At 41.6% G+C, this 19,776-nt stretch overlaps 1 pseudogene; it reads left to right on the forward strand.

Annotated features, from left to right (window-relative positions):
- Positions 1-5,280: 5,280 nt before the first annotated feature.
- LOC111819891 (thymosin beta-4 pseudogene) lies at positions 5,281-5,478 on the forward strand (annotated as a pseudogene).
- Positions 5,479-19,776: the final 14,298 nt, after the last annotated feature.

Raw genomic sequence — 19,776 nt, forward strand, 5'->3', positions numbered from 1 at the left:
AAAATAAAATCCAAATAGCTTTTGTACCTATAAAAAATTACTATCACTCAGAATAAGAGAAGGGTAAATTAAAAATACAATGAAATAACTTTTGAAAAGCCTATTATATTGGCAAACATCAAAGTACTTGTTCATATATTATTTTGGTAAGAGTGTGATAAACAGACTCTGTCATACAATGAGAGATTAAATAGATAAAGCATCTAAAGGAGAAAATTTAGTACTATCTATAAAAATTAAAACCTTATATGTCCTTTCACCCCAGCACGTCTGTCATTCCATCTTACCGTAGGGACTTGCGTGTTGCTGTGATGCTAGAAGCTATGCTACCAGTATTCAAATACCAGCAGGGTCACCTATGGTGGACAGGTTTCAGCTGAGCTTCCAGACTAAGACAGACTAGGAAGAAAGACATGGTAGTCTACTTCTGAATGAATTAACCAGTGAAAACCTTATGAATAACAGCAGAACATTGCTTGATGTAGTGCCAGGAGATGAGCCCCTCTTAATGACGTGGATGGAGTCAAGCTTTTGGAACCTTCATTTGCTGATGTGGAATGACTCATAATGAGAAGAAACAGCTGCAAACATCTGTTAATAATAGGAACATGCAATGTACAAAGTATGAATCTAGGAAAATTGGTAGTTGTCAATGAAATGGAACACATAAACATAAATATTCTAGGCATTAGTGGGCTGAAATGAGCTGTGTATTGGCCATTTTGAATCAGACAATCATATGGTCTACTATACAGTGAATGACAAATTGAAGAAGAATGGCGTTGCATTCATCATTAAAAGGAACATTTCAACATCTATCCTGAAGTACAATGCTGTCAGTGATAGGATAATATCCATACACCTACCAAAAGACCAGTTAATACCACTATTATTCAAATTTACACACCAACCACTAAGGCCAAAGATGAAGAAATTGAAGATTTTTACCAACTTGTGCAGTATGAAATTGATCAAACACGCAATCAAGATGCATTGATAATTACCGGTGATTGGAATGCAAAAGTTGAAAATGAAGAAGAATCAGAAGTTGGAAAATACGGCCTTGGTGACAGGAACAATGCCGGAGCTCACATGATAGAATTTTGCAAGACCAATGACTTCTTCATTGCAAATACTTTTTTTCAACAACATAAATGGTAACTATACACGTGGACTTCGCCAGATGGAATACCCACAAATCATATTGAATACATCTGTGGAAAGAGATGATGGAAAAGCTCAATATCATCAGTCAGAACAAGGCCAGGGGCCCACTGGGGGAAAGACCATCAATTACTTATATGCAAGTTCAAGATGAAGTTGAAGAAAATTGAAACAAGTCCATGAGAGCCAAAGTGGGACCTTGAGTATATACCACCTGAATTTAGAGACCATTTCAAGAATAGATTTGATGCATTGAACACTAATGACTGAGGTCCAGACAAGTTGTGGAATGACATCAAGGACATCATACATGAAGAAAGCAAGAGGTCATTAAAAAGAAAGAAAAGACCAAAAAGGATGTCTGAAATTTGCTCTTGAACATGGAGTAGCTAAAGCAAAAGGAAGAAATGATGAAGTCAAAGAGCTGAACAGATTTCAAAGGGCAGCTCAAGAAGACAAAGTAAAGTATTATAATGACATCTGCAGAGATCTGGAGTTAGAAAATCAAAAGGGAAGAACACACTCAGCATTTTCTTCAGCTGAATGAACTTAAGGAAAAATTTAAGCCTAGAGTTGTGATATTGAAGGATTCCACAGGGAAAATGCTAAATGACACAGGAAGCATCTAAAGAAGATGAAAGGAATACACAGAGTCACTGTATCGAAAATAATTGGTCAATGTTCAACCATTTCAGGAGATAGCATATGATCAGGAACCGATGGTACTGATCCAAGCTGCACTGAAAGCACTGGTGAAAAACAAGGTTCCAGGAATTGATGGAATACCAATTGATATGTTTCAACAAATGGATGCACCCCTGGAAGTTCTCACTCATCTATGCCAAGAAATTTGGAAAATAGCTACCTGACTAATTGACTGGAAGAGGTCCATATTTGTATCCATTCTAAAGAAAGGTGATCCAACAGAATGTGGAAGTTATTGAACAATAACTTAATATCACACACAGTAAAATTTTCCTGAAGATCATTTAAAAGCAGTTACAGCAGTACATCAACAGGGAACGTCCAGAAATTCAAGCTGGATTCAGAAGAGGACTTGGAACAAGGGATATCGTTGCTGATGTCAGATGGATCTTGGCTGAAAGCAGAGAATACCAGAAAGATGTTTACATGTGTTTTATTGACTATGCAAAGGCATTGAACTGTGTGGATCATAACAAATTACGGATAACATTGTGAACAATGGGGATTCCAGAACACTTAATTGTGTGCATGAGGAACCCGTACTTAGACCAAGAGGCAGTCGTTCAAACAGAATAAGGGGATACTGCATAGTTTAAAATCAGGAAAGTGTGCTTCAGGGTTGTATCCTTTTACCGTACTTATTCAATCTGTATGCTGAGCAAGTAATCTTAGAAACTGGACTATATTAAGAAGAATGCAGCATGAGGATTGGAGGAAGACTCATTAACAACCTTCAATATGCAGATAACACAACCTTGCTTGCTGAAAATGAAGAAACTTGGAGCACTTACTGATGAAGATAAAAGACTACAGCCTTCAGTATGGATTGATTACACCTCAACATAAAGAAAACAAAAATCCTCACAACTGGATCAATAAGCAACATTATGATGAAAGGAGAAAAGACTGAAGTTGTCAAGGATTTAATTTTACTTGGATCCACAATCAACGGTCATGGAAGCAGCAGTCAAGAAATCAAATTACAGACTCATTGTATTGGGCAAAATCTGCTGCAAACCCCCCAAAAAGCCCATTGCTGTCGAGTTTATAGCCACCCTATATTGACAGAGTAGAAATGCCCCATAGGTTTCCAAGGAGCATGTGGTGGATTTGAACTACTGACCTTTTGGTTAGCAGCTGTAGCACTTAACCACTACACCACCAGGGTTTCCACCTCTTTAAAGTGTTAAACAGCAAAGATGTCACTTTAAGGACTAAGGTGCACCTGACCCAAGCCATGGTGTTTTCAGTTGCCTCATATGCATGCGAAGGCTGGACAATGAATAATGAATGAAGAAGAATCAATGCCTTTGAATTATGGTGTTAGCGAAGAATATTGAATATACCAAGGACTGCCATAAGAATGAACAAGTCTGTCTTGGAAAAAGTACAGCCAGAATGTTCCTTAGAAGCAAGAATGGCGAGACTTTGTCTCACATACTTTGGATACATTATCAAGAGGTACCAGTCCCTGGAGAAGGACATCATGCTTGGTAGAGTATAGCGTCAGCAAAAAAGAGGAAGACCCTCAACAAGATGGATTGACACAGTAGCTGACATAATGGGCTCAAGCATAACAATTAATGTGAGGATGGCACAGGACCGGGCAGTGTTTCATTCTGTTGTACATAGGGTCACTATGAGTCGGAAGTGACTTGACGGCATCTAACAACAACATAACAACATGCCCTTTGACCCTGAAATTGCACTTCTAGCAAATAATCCTATGCATGAGAATGACATATATACAAATATATTCACAATAGCACTGATGTTAATTGCAAGAGATGGAGAACAGCATAGGAATCAGGTTAAGTAAATTTTGTTATAGCTATGCAATGAAATACTATGCAGGTGTTAAAAAGAACAAGATAGTTCAAAATGCTTTTGAGTAAAATTAAATTCAAGATAATTGTTATGAAATGCTATAATCTAAGAAAATCTCCAGGACATATTGGTAGAACATGCTATATATAAGGAAAAGAACAGGAGTGGGGAGAGTTTGTATGTCTGCATGTGTGTCTATATATGTGTGACACATCTCTGGAAGGACATGCCAACACAATTCCACAGAGAGGAGCCAGATGGCAGGGGGATAGGAGTGGGAGGGAAAATTCTTTTCACTCTCTATTTTTCTTAATTTTTGAGTTTTGTACATATGCATATACTACTCTAAATAAAATAAAAACACCTCAAAATACAAATTAAGCAATTTTTTTTTAAAGAAATGAATCCTCTAGTATTTCTAGTAGCAGGAAATTTCAGTTCTGATTGGGTAGGAGATCCTAGATGCCATCTAATCAAACCATTGTGTTACAGAAAACGGTAACAACCGTAGGACTGAATTTTATTCAAGCTGTCTTTTTAAATCAGTTTGACAAAACCAATCCACAAAATGCCACTTGCAGGCATACAATCAGAGTTCCTGGGTAGTGCTAACAGTTAACACACTTGGCTCTTAAGAGAAAGCTCAGAAGTTTGTATCCACCCAGAGCGGCTTTGGAAGAGAGACCTGGAGATCTACTTCTGAAAAATCAGCCATTGAAAAATCCTATGGAGCACAGCTCTACTGACACACATGGGGTTGCCCTGGGTCAGAGTCAATTCGACAGCAACTGGTACTGGTTGGCATTCTATCAAGAGTTGACTATAATGGCTCAAACTCACTTTAGAAGAGTGAATAACAAACAGTTCTGCTTCAGTTCTACCCTTTTCTGTCCTATGTTTTCTATAAATTTAGGACAAATCTCTGAGTGATGGCTGTGCCTTATGCAGAATTTTACCTTCAGTGTGGTGGAGCAGCAAGCAGGTTATATTTTCTATAACTTCTCTTGCTTTGCTTTTCCAATATCCTCCTCTTAAGTCAAATTAACTTCTTTTTTTACTGAGGGGACATTTGTTATCCCTGATCTTGTAATATCCCTTAAAAAGTTCCTTTTCCTTTCCTTTCCAGATATCTGCCTCTAAAATCAAATGAATTCCCAGTGTTATGGAAGAACATTCACTGTGGCTTACCTCGTTGATGTTCCCTAGGGAGTTTCTCTTTCGCCTCTTGCTTCTTACTTCTTACTTAGTCTCAGGAAGCTGATGAATTAGAAACTCGGGTCATAGATAAAAAGGTGCCCTGGTGGTACAATGGGTAAGTACTCAGCTGGTAACCAAAGGCTGGCAGTTCAAACTCACCCAGCGGCTTTTCAGGATAAAGACCCGGCGATCTGCCTTTGTAAAAATCACAGAAAAGAAAACCCTATGGGTTAATTCTACTTTGTCACATGGGGTCCCTGTGAGTTGGAAATCAACTATAAGGCACCCAAAAACAATAGGTGCTTTCTTGATTGGTTTAACGTACTTGTAAAAAATAGTAAAAATGCTGGTAAATTAAAACTTTTGAACTTACCTTAGAAGTTCATAATGGGGACTGGGCAGTGGCTATGGCACACACGGACCCTGTGTGCTCGCGCCTCTCTTGCTTCCTCCGCACTCACATCTGACAAACCCCATATGGCTGAGATTGAGAAACTCACTAAATCGAAATTGAAGACAGAAATGCAAGAGAAAAATTCACTGCCTTCTAAAGAAACGATGGAGAAGCAAGCAGGCAAATCGTAATGAGGCGGCAGCACCAAAATGCACTGCACATTCCACAAGCATTGCCTTCTTCTTTTCCTTCTTTTAGCTGTTTAACCTAGTAAGATAGCAAAGAGCCTGGATCAAGTTTAAATGACTGTGCTGCCCTTTTTCACAACAACCACTCCTGAAGCCCATTTTTCAGACAAAGATTAGACAGACCTATAAAACAAAAAATAACACACATGAGGAATGTACTTTTTAGTTCAGTCAAATATACGAGACCAAATAGGCAACTCCTGTCCAAAAGCAGGATGAGAAGTCAAGAAAGGCCAGCAACTGGACAAATGAACACAGGAGAACCAGGTTGGAAAAGCGGGAGTGTGCTGTCACATTGTGGGGATTGCAACCAATGTCACAAAACAATATGTGTATTAATGTTTGAATCAGAAATTAACTTGAGCTGTAAACTTTTATCTAAAGCACAATAAATTTAAAAAAAGAATCTAGAGCTACTGACCACAAAGGCTGAGCCTACCACTGCCATTGGCCAGTCTGGCTGTCCAGGAAGGAAAAGAACGTACACCTTGGTGAAGGAAGGTGCTGGGTGGGACCACAGTGAATAAATACATAGAGTGAAAACAAAGCTAGTCCATGGCATCCTGCAGGCATAAGATGCAGTTTAATCAGAATGCCATATTTTTTGTTCAAATGGTTTTAACTATTGGAATGCACAATTTTTTTAATATACAAATAAAAAGTTTTGAAATCTGAAAAAAAGTTCATAGTGGGGAAATATAAAACTAGAAATTGCCTCAAACATATTTCATATATTCATTACATCATCATAGATTCAACTTGGAGAACAGAAAAATGCTAATGGGGCAAGTGTGTATTTGCCATTTCAACATTTTCGACGTGTACATTTCAGTGACATTAATTGCGTTCATCACGTTGTGCAGCCATTACCACTATTTGTTTCCACATTTTTCCATCATCCTTAACAGAAGCTCAAAAAAACCAAACCCTTTGCCGTCTAGTCAATTCTGACTCGTAGTGACTATATAGGACGGAGTAGAACTGCCCCATAGGATTTCCAAGGAGCAGTTGGTGGATTCAAACTATTGGCCTTTCAGTTAGCAGCTGAGCTCTTAGTCGCTGCTCCACCAGGACTCCAGCAGAAGCTCAGTACTCCTTAAACAGTGACTCCCATTTCTCCCTCTGTTCCACTCCTGGACTCCATGCATTTGCCTATTCAAGCTATTCCACATAAGTGGAATCATACAATATTTGTTCTTTTGTGACTAACTTATTTATTTCTTTATTTTTTCAGGTGTGGTTTCTGATAAGGAAGTAGGCATAGCAGATGGAAGCAGTGTGGCATACCAGTAAGTACTTTGTACAGTGTCAGGAGATCCAGGTTTTGGTCCAGGCTCTGCCTTCAACCAACAGTGACTTTGGGCAAATTGCTTGACCCCCATCTATGCTTCTACGTGTTTTGCTTTTATCTTTACATTAAGCTAAACCACCAAAATGCTGTCTATTTCTATTTTCTTTCTTTCTGCACTTGTAGAATCACTTTTACTGGGTTCCTTTGGTGTTATGTCCTCATTTTCCTTTGTGGGCTGTTATCAGTAATGGCCCTGTGCCACCCAGATAGGTAATTGTGTGGTTTTTCCTGAGGGCGTGTGTGTTCCACCTGCACATCATCACGCAACGCTCTCTTTAACAGCCCCCAGACAGGGAGTCCTCATTATCTGCTCTTTCTTGAGCAGCTTTTGGTTTCAGCTTATAGATACTATGAGTTTTATAAATTCTCACAACTCTTTTTTCATTTTGGCTGTTAGTACATTCAGAATTGAATCTATGGCCACATCTTAAAAATTGTTTCTTCTGAGACACTTCCCCTTGGCTGGACACACACACACACACACACGTAAGTTGTCATCCAGTCAACCTCCACTCATGGCGACCCCATGTATGTCAGAGTAGAACTGTGCTCCATAGGGTTGTCAATGGCTGATTTTTCTGATGTAGATCACCAGGCCTTTCTGTGTGGACTCAAACCTCCAACCTTCCAGTTAGCAGCCAAGTGCATTAACACCGCAAACATACATCTTATTGTATTTTTTAATTGAATCATAATATTTCCTTTTTAAAAAAAATGTTGAGTTTAAATTAAATAAATAAAGGCAGGCACAATCTCCTGTTCCCAGTTCCATTCTCTGACTCTGGCCTTTATTATAAATGTGAGCTTGGGGTCGACGATGTCTCTCACAGCTCTGGTACCCTGTGATGCCAGAACACGAACAAATCCCATCTGTGGTGCCGGTGAGGCGAGAGTGGAGTCGACGCAGCCAGAGGGCAGAGCTGCGGAGCCCTGGGCAGGCAGAGAGCAGGCAGAACCTCCGGAGCCTGCTCATTCTTCCCCCTGTACACTCAAATGCAAATGTGCTTTCTCCTCCTTGGCTGCAGGGGAACCGAAATTGGAGGAAACAGATGCTGTAATCTGACGATGTTGATGTTATTGCTGAGTCTGAAGAATCCCATCAAGAGCTAGTAATGAGAGGAGCTGAAGCTTGTGTTGATTGCAGACTGCATCAGAATGTATAAACGACAAAAGGACCGAATCGGGAAGCGGCGTGTTGCAACCAGGATGCAAACAGGGAATAAAAGAAGTTGAACAGGAGAGGATTCTGGGTCTGAGTTCCCAGACGTCAGAAATGGAGGCATCCTGCAGCTGACAGAAGTTGGCAGCAGGCCTGCTGGGGTTTAGGAGGTGTGAACACCGCAGGAGGTCTGCATGAGAGCCCAAACTCAGGCCTTCGAGAGCTGTATTTATTCTCACTCCAGTGCAGGAGGGAAAGAGCACCTGAAGACAAGTAGGTGAAAGCTGCACCCAGGCAGGGGGCGGGGGAGGAAGCTCGGGGATGCTAAACTGCCGCCAAACAAACCCAGAGCTGAGCCTAGAGAGGACTTGCGCAGAAAACCTTATTTCTGCAGGGAGGATGTTGCTGACATGACCAGAGGGCCACAGAGGCGAAGAGGGAGGAGGAGGGCCCTTCAGGAGAATTTCTGGGCAGGAGGTGAAGAGAACAGAGGAGAAAGCTGAATGGAGGTAGGAGTCTCAGCAGGCGAGACTGCTGGGGAGAGGGACCGCAGGAAAGTGGGTTCTGGTTCTCTGCCTCCTGCCCCAGGCTTCTGTCCGCTACACCATCTCCTGAGTGACTCACACACTCCATAAACCCACTGAAGACACAACACTATTTCCACCTCTCCTGACATGCTGTGGTGTGATCTCGTTCCCCACTCTGTGGTGCTGGACTAATAATAACACAGTAATAAGTAGTGTCGTTGCTAGCTGCCGTCACAGCGATCCCATGCACAATGCTACACTTGCCCAGAAATTCACCAAACCCCACGTGGGTCACTCTGCAGTGCCTCTGTTGTGTCACGAGCTCAAGGACTCCCTGACTGCACAGAAGAAGAGAGAAGAATGCATCTTCTGCATGGTTTTAGCCGCAGGCAGGTGAGCGGATGGTGACACTGGTCTCTAAGTCATATCCACGGTTCCTAGTTTCTAGAGTGCACATGTGCAGCCAGGATGGCTCACCTGAGCTAGGCTTGGACCTGGCTGCCACCTACTCTGGTTTCTTCTCCCTGGCTCAGCACAGCCCCTTTCTTGGCTCTGGAGGCCAGACCATACCCTGCCCTCCCCACTGGAGGTGGTGGGGCTCCTCCTGCAAGTCCCTGTGGTGTTTCTCTCTGCTCTAAACTTCATTTTGTTTTTTTTTTTTTTGTTTGTTTGTTTTTATCCTTTTTAAGGACCTGATTTTCCTGTTTTTAAACCTCAAGGGTGCACTGGTCTAAGTCTTTCCCAGAACTTCCTCATCTCATGTAACAACCAGTGGTCACATTGAGAATGAGGGGACAGGTCTGCACAAACCCCCTCCTACAGCTTGTGCCTCTCTTTCCTGGCTAGCCCCATCCACCCTGCCAGTGAGCCAACTGAACAGAGAACCAAGCAGCAAGTAAGACACTAATTCTAAAGACTCATCCTTAAACCATCAATCTCTTTGGGTATCTTTTTGCCCGTAAGTTAACACATAGCTGTGTTGACTTATTTTTACAACTTTGTAACCAAAACTCAGTAACTGTTGAGTCAATTCCAACTCATAGCAACCCTGTAGGACAGAGTAGAACTGCCCCATAGAGTTTCCAAGGCTGTATACAATCTTTACGGAAGGAGACTACCACTTCTTTCTCCCGAGAAGCAGCTGGTGGGTTAGACCCATCGACCTTTCTGTTAGCAGCTGAGCTCTTTAACCACTGCACCACTCAGGCTCCTTATAATTTTGTAAAGTAAATACAAAAATTAGAAAAGAAACTAGAAGTCAAAATCATTGCATTAGACATGGGAAGATAATTAAATTCCTTATTTTCTTCGTTAGTTTTAATGTGCTCTTTTTCTTTTTTTATTGTTTTCTTGTGGTAAAAATATATATAACATTTGCCAAGTCACTAGTTTTTACAAGTAAAATTTAGTGACATTCATCATGTTGTGCAACCATCACCATTATTTATTTACAAAATATTCTACCACCATTAACAACACTCAGTACTCCCTAAGCGATGAGGACTCTCCCTTCCTCACTCCCTTCCACCCCTGGTAACCACTAGTAAACTTTGTTCTCTATACATTTGCCTATTATACATATTTCATATAAAGCAGGATCACACAATATTTGTCCTTTTGTCACTAAGTTATTTCACTCAGCATAATGTATTTTTAGGTTCATCCATGTTGTACCATGTATCAGGACTTTGTTTCTCTTTATGGCTGAGTAATATTCTACTGCTCTTCTTTCACTTTGCCATACTGTGGTGGCTTGTGTGTTGCTGTGATACTAGAAGCTATGCCACCAGTGTTCCAAATACTAGCAGTGTCACCCATGGTGGACAGGTTTCAGTGGAGCTTCCAGACTAAGAGAGACTAGGAAGAAGGACCTGGTCATCTACTTCTTAAAAAATTGGCCAGCGAAAACCTTAAGAGTAGTGTTATGGATTGAATTGTGTCCCCCAAAAATGTGTGTCAACCTGGCTAGGCCATGGTTCCCAGTATTGTGTGATTGTCCACCATTTTGTCATCTGATGTGATTTTCCTACGTGTTGTAAATCCTACCTCTGTGATGTTAATGATGCAGGATTAGAGGTAGTTATGTTTATGAATTTACAAGATGAGGTTGTGTCTTAAGTCAATCTCTTTTAAGATGTAAAAGAGAGAAGCAAACAGAGAGAAAGGGGAACCTCTTATCACCAAGAAAGTAGTACCAGGAGGAGAGCATGTAGTTTGGACCCAGGGTCCCTGTGCTGAGAAGCTCCTAGACCAGGAGAAGATTGATGACAAGGTTCTTCCTCCAAAGCTGACAGAGAGGGAAAGCCTTCCCCTGGAGTTGGCGCCCTGAATTTGGACTTCTAGCCTATTAGACTAAGTTGAAGCCATCCACTGGTGATATTTCTGTTATAGCAGCACTAGATAACTAAGACTAGATAGCTAACTAATTCTGTCTTAGTTATCTAGTGCTTCAGACTGCGGAAGTTGGTAAAAATCTTCAGTTTCTTCATCTTTGGCATTAGTGATTGGTGGGTAAATCTGAATAATAGTCACACTAACTGGTCTTCCTTGTAGGTGTATGGATATTATCCTATCACTGACAGCGCTGTACTTTAGGATAGATCTTGAAATATTCTTTTTGACTAATGTGATGCCATTCCTCTTCAAGCTGTCATTTCCAGCGTAGTAGACCGTATGACTCTCTCATTCAAAGTGGCCAATAACACTCCATTTCCTCTCACTAACGCCTAGGATATCTATGTTTATGTGTTCCATTTCATTTTTGACGACTTCCAATTTTCCTAGATTTATACTTCTGACATTCCATGTTCCAATTATTAATGGATGTTTGCAGTTGTTTCTTTCTCATATTGAGTGGTGCCACATCAGCCAATGAAGATCCTGCAAGCTTTATTCGATCCATGTCATTAAGGCTGACTCCAGTTTGAGGAGGCGGCTCTTCCCCAGTCATATTTTGAGTGCCTTCCAACCTGAGGGGCTTATCTTCAGGCACTGCATCAGATACTGTTCCCTTGCTTCTGCAGTCTGAAATTGATCCAACATGCAATCAAGATGCATTGATAATTACCGGTGATTGGAATGTGAAAGCTGGAAACAAAGAAGAAGGATCGGTTGTTGATAAATAGGGCCTTGGTGATAGGAATGAAGCCAGAGATTTCATAACAGAATTCTGTGAGACCAACGGCTTTTTCATTGCAAATACCTTTTTTCAACAACATAAATGGTGACTATACACATGGTCCTCACCAGATGGAATACACAGGTATCAAATTGAGTACTTCTGTGGAAAGAAACAATGAAGAAGCTCAGTATCATCAGTCAGAATAATGCCAGTGGCCAACTGCAGAACAGAACATCAGTTGCTCATATGCAAGTTCAACTTGAAGCTGAAGAAAATTAGAACAAGTCCATAAGAGCCGAAGTACAACCTTGAGTATATCCCACCAGAATTTAGAGACTATCTCAAGAATAGATTTGATGCACTGAACACTAATAACTGAAGACCACATGAGTTGTGGGAAGACACCAAGGACATCATACATGAAGAAATAAAAAGCTTATTAAAAAGCAGGAAAGAAAGAAACTAACAAAATGGATGTCAGAAAAGACTCTGAAACTTGTTCTTGAACATAAATGGAAGAAATCATGAAGTAAAAGGACTGAACAGAAGATTTCAAGAAGGGCGGCTGGAGTAGATAAAGGGAAGTATTGTAATAAAATGTGAAAACACCTGGAGTTGGACAACCAAAAAGGAAGAAGAACACGATCAGCATTTCTTAAGCTGAAAGAGCTGAAGAAAAAATTCAAGCCTCGAGTTGTAATACTGAAGGATTCTATGGACAAAATATTGAACGACACAGGAAGCATTGAAAGAAGATGGAAGGAATATACAGTCACTGTACCAAAAAGAATTGGTCGATGTTCAACCATTTCAGGATGTCGCATATGATCAAGAACCAATGGTATAGAAAGAAGAAATTCAAGCTTCACTGAAGGCACTGGTGAAAAACAAGGCTCTAGGAATTGATGAAATACCAGTTGAGATGTTTCAACAAACGGATTCCATGCTGGAAACACTCATTCATCTATGCCAAGAAATTTGGAAGATAGCTACCTGGCCAACCGACTGGAAGAGGTTCATACTTGTGCCCATTCCAAAGAAAGGTGACCCAACAGAATATCAGTAATATCATACGCAAGCAAAATTTTGCTGAAGGTAATTCAAAAGCTGTTGCACCGGTACATCAACAGGAAACTGCCAGAAATTCAAACTGGATTCAGAAGAGGACTTGGAAGAAGGAATATCATTGCTGATGTCACACGGATCTTGGCTGAAAGCAGAGAATACCAGAAAGATGTTTACCTGTGTTTTATTGACTATGCAAAGGCATTCAACTGTGTGGATCATAACAAATTCTGGGAATTCCAGAACACTTAATTGTGCTCATGAGGAACCTGTACATAGACCAAGGGGCAGTCATTCGAACAGAATAAATAAGGGGATACTATGTGGTTTAAAATCAGGAAAAGTGTGCTTCAGGGTTATATCATTTTACCATACTTAGTCTGTATGCTGAGCAAATAATCTGAGAAGCTGGACTATATGAAGAAGAATGCGGCATCAGAATTGGTGGAAGACTCATTAACAACCTGCGTCTGCAGATGACACAACCTTGCTTGCTGAAAGTGAAGAGGACATGAAGCACTTACTAATGAAGATTAAAGATTATAGCCTTCAGTATGGATTACACCTCAACATAAAGAAAACCAAAATCCTCACAACTGGACCAATAAGCAATATCATGAGAAATGGAGAAAATACTGAAGTTGTCAAGGATTTCATTTCACTTGGATTCACAATCAACGCCCATGGAAGCAGCAGTCAAGAAATCAAATGACATATTGCATTAAAAAGGAGCGCTGGTTGCATAGTGGCTAAAGCATTTGGCTGCTAACCAAAAGGTCAGAAATTTGAACCCGCTGGTTGCTGGGTGGGAGAAAGATGTGGCAGTCAACTTCCATAAAGATTTACAGCCTTGGAAACCCTATGCAGCAGTTCTATTCTGTTCTATAAGGTCAGTGTGAGTCAGAATTGACTTGTCAGCAGTGGGTTATTTCATTGGGCAAATCTACTGCAAAAGACCTCTTTAAAGCGTGAAAAAGTAAAGATGTCACTTTGAGGACTAAGATGCACCTGACCCAAGCCACAGTATTTTCAGTCGCCTCATATGCATGTGAAAACTGGACAATGAACAAGGTACATTGAAGAACTGATGCCTTTGAATTTGTTGGTGAAGACTATTGAGTATACCATGGATTTCCAAAAGAATGAACAAATCTGTCTTGGAAGAAGTACAGTCAGAATGCCCCTTAGAAGCGAGGACGATGAGACTTCATCTCATGTGCTTTGGACATGTTATCAGGAGGGACCAGTCCCTGGAGACGGACATCATGAGTGGTAAAGTAGAGGGTCAGAGAAAAAGAGGAAGATCCTGGACAAGATGTATTGACACAGTGGCTACCACAATGTTCTCAAACACAGCAACAATTGTGAGGATGGAGCAGGACCAGGCAGTGCTTCCTTCTGTTGTACCCAGGGTCGCTATGAGTCAGAAGGGACTCAATGGCACCTAACAACAACAACACTATTCCATTGTATTGCTATACCACATTTGTTTATCCATTCATCTGTTGATGGACGCTTGGGTTGTTTCCAATTTTTGGCTGTTGTGAACAATGCTGCAATGCACACTGATGCTATTTCCTTTAACAATTCAATGCACAATGATACCCAGACAAACTGATCGTTAAGGGGATGGGCATTTTGGTAACTTTAGTTGCTAAACCAATTTCAGGTAGGACCAAGGAGTACTGAGGTGGGGCAGTGAGGCAGTGGTGTGTGAGTAAGTCTCTCTGCCCCCTGAAATATTATCACATAGACAACCACGTACATAGGAACAATCCAGAATCAAACTGCCCCTTCCCCCAAACCTTACCTAGCTACCTTTTACCCCCACTTACCTTTCACTTAATGGTGCCTGATTCTTTAGCATTAAAGCTTTATTCCTTAATATGAATGTTTCAGAGCCCATGATAAAATGCATATATTCTTCACAGGAGTTACATAGTAAGCCACTACGGACCATGGATGTCTGAGTGTTGGTGATGCTATTAGATCCCTCTCCACAGAGTTCGGAGGGGTGGGACGTAGCCTTGATGAGACGGGGAGGAAATGAAAATGACAGAGTATATGGCAGGTATCTTTGCTTCTATGGAACAATTTGCTTATCTGTAAAAAAAGAAAAAAGATGGGAGTTTCTGATCCAGCTCTCAAGTTTCCCGTCTAGCTCTAAAATTCTTCATGCAGGAAGGAAGAAGACACTAGCCTAATGAGGCTGACAGGTGCTAAATGAAAGGTTTTTCCTACTTACACTTGCCAGGTTAAAGAACAAAACAAAACTGAAACTCTCATTTTGCTTTGGGAGTAACAACAACAAAATATGAAGAAGGTGTGCTTATTTTTATAACAAATTCAAAACATTCTGTTTGAGGATAAGAATAAAAGACAAAGAGAGCAAAACAGCTACATGAGCTCTGCTAACTGACAGATCAGGAAACCAGCTGCCATCCAGTCGACTCTGACTCATGGCAAACCATGTGTGTCAGAGTAGAATTGTGCTCCGTAGGGTTTTCAGTGGCTGATTTTTCAAGAGTAGATTGCCAGATCTTTTTTCTGAGGTGCCTCTGGGTGAACTCAAACTGCCAACCTTTTGGTTAGCAGCTGAGCACATTAACCATTTGCATCACCCAGCTTAGAGACAGATACTCCTAAACACTGCATGATGTGAACTAAGTGATATGGTACTAACTGCTGCATTGCTTCCTTTGGGCTGGATACAGCCTGACATCTTGCCAATTTGATTTACTGTGAGTCCTTTTTAAGAAAAAAGCATGAGTCCTGGACACCATTAATTCATCGTGTCTAAGAATGGTGATACCCTGAGCAGCTGGACACCACCCCAGGAACAGGGGTGCAGTACATTCCCCTGCACCGGCCGGAGCCGCTGTGTGACGCCGCGCCTGGCTCTCACGGCATGTGCAGTGTGAACTGCGAGAGCGCTGCAGCTTGTCCCAAGCCAGACTCAGCAGCTGTTGGCGAGACCAGGTGGCCTGAGGAGGCGGGTAATTTTAACAGTCATCTTTCCCAAGCCTGGAGCTCCCGTCAACATCTCTGACAGCAGCACAGACATCAACCTTGATTTTCCAAAGGGCAGCACCGTGTGTCCTTAATTGTCCCCAAATGCTCAAGATTTTACCACCTGCATTTTCAGTGTGGGGGATAAAAGGAAGGATGGAGGTGATCAGGGATGCTGATGATACCATGAGAGTACTCTTATGCATTAGGGCTTCAATCCAAATTTCCAAACCCACTTACCATTTGGAGGAAGTAACTTGGCTAATGCCAGCATTGTGTCATGTGACGGAGCAAATGAGACACTGGGATTCTGAGAGACGCCAGAGGGAGCAAACCACAAACACATAGCACAGATCTGATACGGTCCGATTCTCGGTGCCTTTACTACGTGTTTACTAAATGCAACCTTTGACCAGGGGAACCTCAGCAACCAAGCCCAGAACTAGCCTGTGGCGTTGCACTTGGAGACCTTGATTAAGAAGTGGCAGCATTTTTACCCAGTTATGTTTTGGCTGGAACTAAACATTAGAGTCATACTTAATCCTTCTATTAAAAATTTAAATTGAACTGGTCAAGAAACATCATTATTATCACTGAAATATGGAAGCTTTCAAAAGCATGCATGCCTCTCCCTCTCTGTGTGTGTGTGTGTACGTGTGCACAAATGAATGCACTGGATGTGGGACAAGCAGAGGGCATTCTGCTGCATGTCAGCAAGAGTTGATGATGTCTGCGCCATTCCAAGGAAGCACAGTCCTAAGTGGAAATGGCACCACTGGGCGAGGAGCAGGCCAGCCCTCTGTAGCATACTTTTCCTCACCTCAGTTTCCTCACGTACAGGAGGAGAACGCATCAGATAATCTCTCCCAGTTTTTTGATTCTGTAATAGCACAGTATTTATTACCAAAAAGTTTCTGCAGTAAGAAAATCATGGTTTCACTTTTCCTGAGGTAAAAGAGTTCATTTTAGGTAATAAATGCTGCACTGCCTAATCCGAGGGCGCAATGGCTGCGATGATACAGACAAGGGACTATTTTCCTCAGTCATGATTTAGGTCACAGCTTCCTCAGATTGGCTATTGCCATAGCAACCAGAGCTTTTGCCTTTGTACAGGGACTTGGAATACTATTCCTCAAGTAAAGGAAACGTTCAGAATCCTAGAAAAGAGGCCTACCTGGTACCCAGAGCACCCAGCATCCCCTGTCCTCACTCCTTTCCCCCCAAAGAAAAGTCAATATGATCTAATTTTTTAAGGACCCACTTCATTTTCTGAAAGATTAAAATGTTAACAACCATCCCTGTCCTGGAGGGCTTCTGGAACTAAATATAACCAGTGTTCCGTAAAGTCTTGGAAAAATGAAATTAATTTAAGATTGTCAAAGCTCAGAACACACGACTTTCCTGTGGTACATTGAGGTCACCGAGTAAACCTCAGTGAAAATAAAACAGGCACCACCCCTCACTTGAGGCTCCTGCTGCAGGGCCCCGTCTCTGCCCTTTGAATTATGGAGGAGGGCTCCTGTTTATCTGCCATGCTCATAGGGATAGAGAGCATGTCCTCTCAGGGAACGTTGTATTTATTATCTAAGAGATACTCTTTTGAGCTCTTTGTGCTGACAAAGGAATTATACTCAAAACAGTCTAGCAGTTACCAGACTGATGTCTGGAAGACCTTATGTCTCGGTTCGTTTGAAAGACACTCAGGGCTCTCACTGGCCACAAGAGTAAAACAGTGAAGCCTGTGAGAGCTGGAACTCAGCAAGACTGCCTTGTTTTCCGGGTCTCATAAGTTTTCTGCCTGTGACAGTCTTACCACGTTTCTGTCACTCGTTTTAGGGGAAAATATTTGAATTTTCCTTCTCTGACAGGCTTCTGCCTTACACAGGTTCCAGTTTTCGCAGGTTTTACTGTGTAACCCCAGAGCAGGACACTACTGCTAATGTCCATGCCTACCCTCATAACTTGGAGTATCCAAATCAATGCAGAGCAGGCTTCTTCTCTTTCTCAAGTGAGCTCACTATACCCCAAATATTGAGTTCAGTTTAGAGAATGTGAAACTAGTTGATAGCGAAAATTCTCCAAATCGTGGTTGGTATACAAAGAATCACGGAAGAGTGTGGGATGTGTGAGCTGAAGAAAAACACTCCAGAAGCATGGCAGTTGACTTCAAATACATGCAGTTCTGACTTGGAGAAGAGCAGGCTCAATTCATGTGGTTTCAGAGGGCCAATCAAGAAAACATTGATAGAATGATCAGGCAGACTTAGCTCAACACAACATTATAAAAATGCGAATGTTAATAACATGCCAAGCATTTTACGTGCTTTTTTGCACATTAACCCTCATCACTACCCTATAGTGAAGGCGCTATCATCTTCATCTCCATTACAGAAATGAAGAAACCAAGAAGCAGGTTGGTAAACTGACACTACTTACTTGATGTGACTAGAATGTTTAGAGTTCAGGCCTGAACTCTGGCGTGGTAGGAAAATTCTAAGATGGACCCAAGATTCTACCTCCTGGTATGTAAGCCCTGTATAATCCTCCCCTTCAGGGCAGAGGGCCCCAAGAATATAATGGGTTATCACTCCCAACATCAGGTTATGCTATATGGCAAAGGTGAAGACATTTTGCACATGGAATTAAGACCCCTACTTAGTTGCCTTTGAGTTAACCCAAAAGGAGATTATCCCCAGTGGGCCTGACTTAACCTGGTGAACCCTTCAAAGTGGGTCTAGGTCTTCTCTTAAAGATGAGATTCAAGGAAGTCGGAGATTCTCCAACCCTCCTTAAAGAAGCCAGTTGCCACGCGTGCTATAAACCAAAACCAAACCTCTTGCTGTTGAGTCCAACTCATCGCGACCCCATAGGACAGAGTAGAACTGCCCCACAGGGTTTCCAAGGAGCTGTTGGTGGATTCAAACTGCCAACTTTTTGGTTAGCAGCCTGAGCTCTTAGCCACCAGTGGACTCTCCCACCAACTATGTGAGCCTGGAAGACTCAACCTCAGATGAAACTCCAGCCCCAGCTGACACGCTTGTTTAGAGCCTTGTGAGATCCACAGCAGATGACCCAGCCAAGCTGAGCCCAGACTCCTGACTAACAGAAATTGTGAGATAACAGCTGTGTGTTGTTTTAAGCTGCTAAAGTTGTGGTAATTTGTTACACAGCGGTAGAAAACTAGTTCAACAGGCCTGTCTGACATTCAAGTCTATGCTCCTGATGACTGAGAATAAACTGCCTTCCTCAAAGTGGAGCTTCCCACAAATCAGAGTTGCCCCTCAAGGAAACTGTGTGCATTGTCATGTGATGAGCTCTGTCATTGAGGATGCTTTAGAGAAGACTGTGTGACAATCTGTTGAACATCTATAGAGAGAACTTAGTGTTAGGAGGGTTAGATCACCTCTGGTGTCCCATTTAACTCAGATTTTATGATATTCTTTATTTGAGAAGCTCATAATAAATTTATGACTCTAACCCTTCCTATAATATTCATATACCTGGAGCCATTACAAAACTTGGAAGCTAAGCTAACCTAATGTTCAGAATATTCTTTAGTGCTTATATTAGTCAGCTTTGCTGCAGTAACAACAATCCCCAGATCTCAGTGGCTTATCAGAGCAAACATGTATTTCTTGCCTATGTTATGTGTTGACTGCTGTGGCTCTTTTCTATACACTTTTTCATTCTGGGATCCAAGCTGAAAGCACAGCTGGGCACATGTGGTTCTCATGACAAAGGGAGAGACCAAGAGAGAACTGAACCATGCACACGCCCACTCACATTCCATTGGCTGAAAAGGATGGAGAAGGTTATTCTGCATACCGAAAGGCACTGAGAATCTCAGGAGAATACATCATCCTTTCATACGGAAATGTGGAGCAATTGATTGGGAACAATAATACAATCTATCACACAGCTGACAAAAATGTGTTGACAGAATTGCACATGTCATCAATTCAGTGACTAGACCTTCCTAATATTGCTTGAATTTTAATTGCAAATATTC

This window comes from Trichechus manatus, unplaced genomic scaffold (genome assembly GCF_000243295.1).
Source record: "Trichechus manatus latirostris isolate Lorelei unplaced genomic scaffold, TriManLat1.0 scaffold00020, whole genome shotgun sequence".
Classification (NCBI taxonomy): Eukaryota; Metazoa; Chordata; class Mammalia; order Sirenia; family Trichechidae; genus Trichechus; species Trichechus manatus.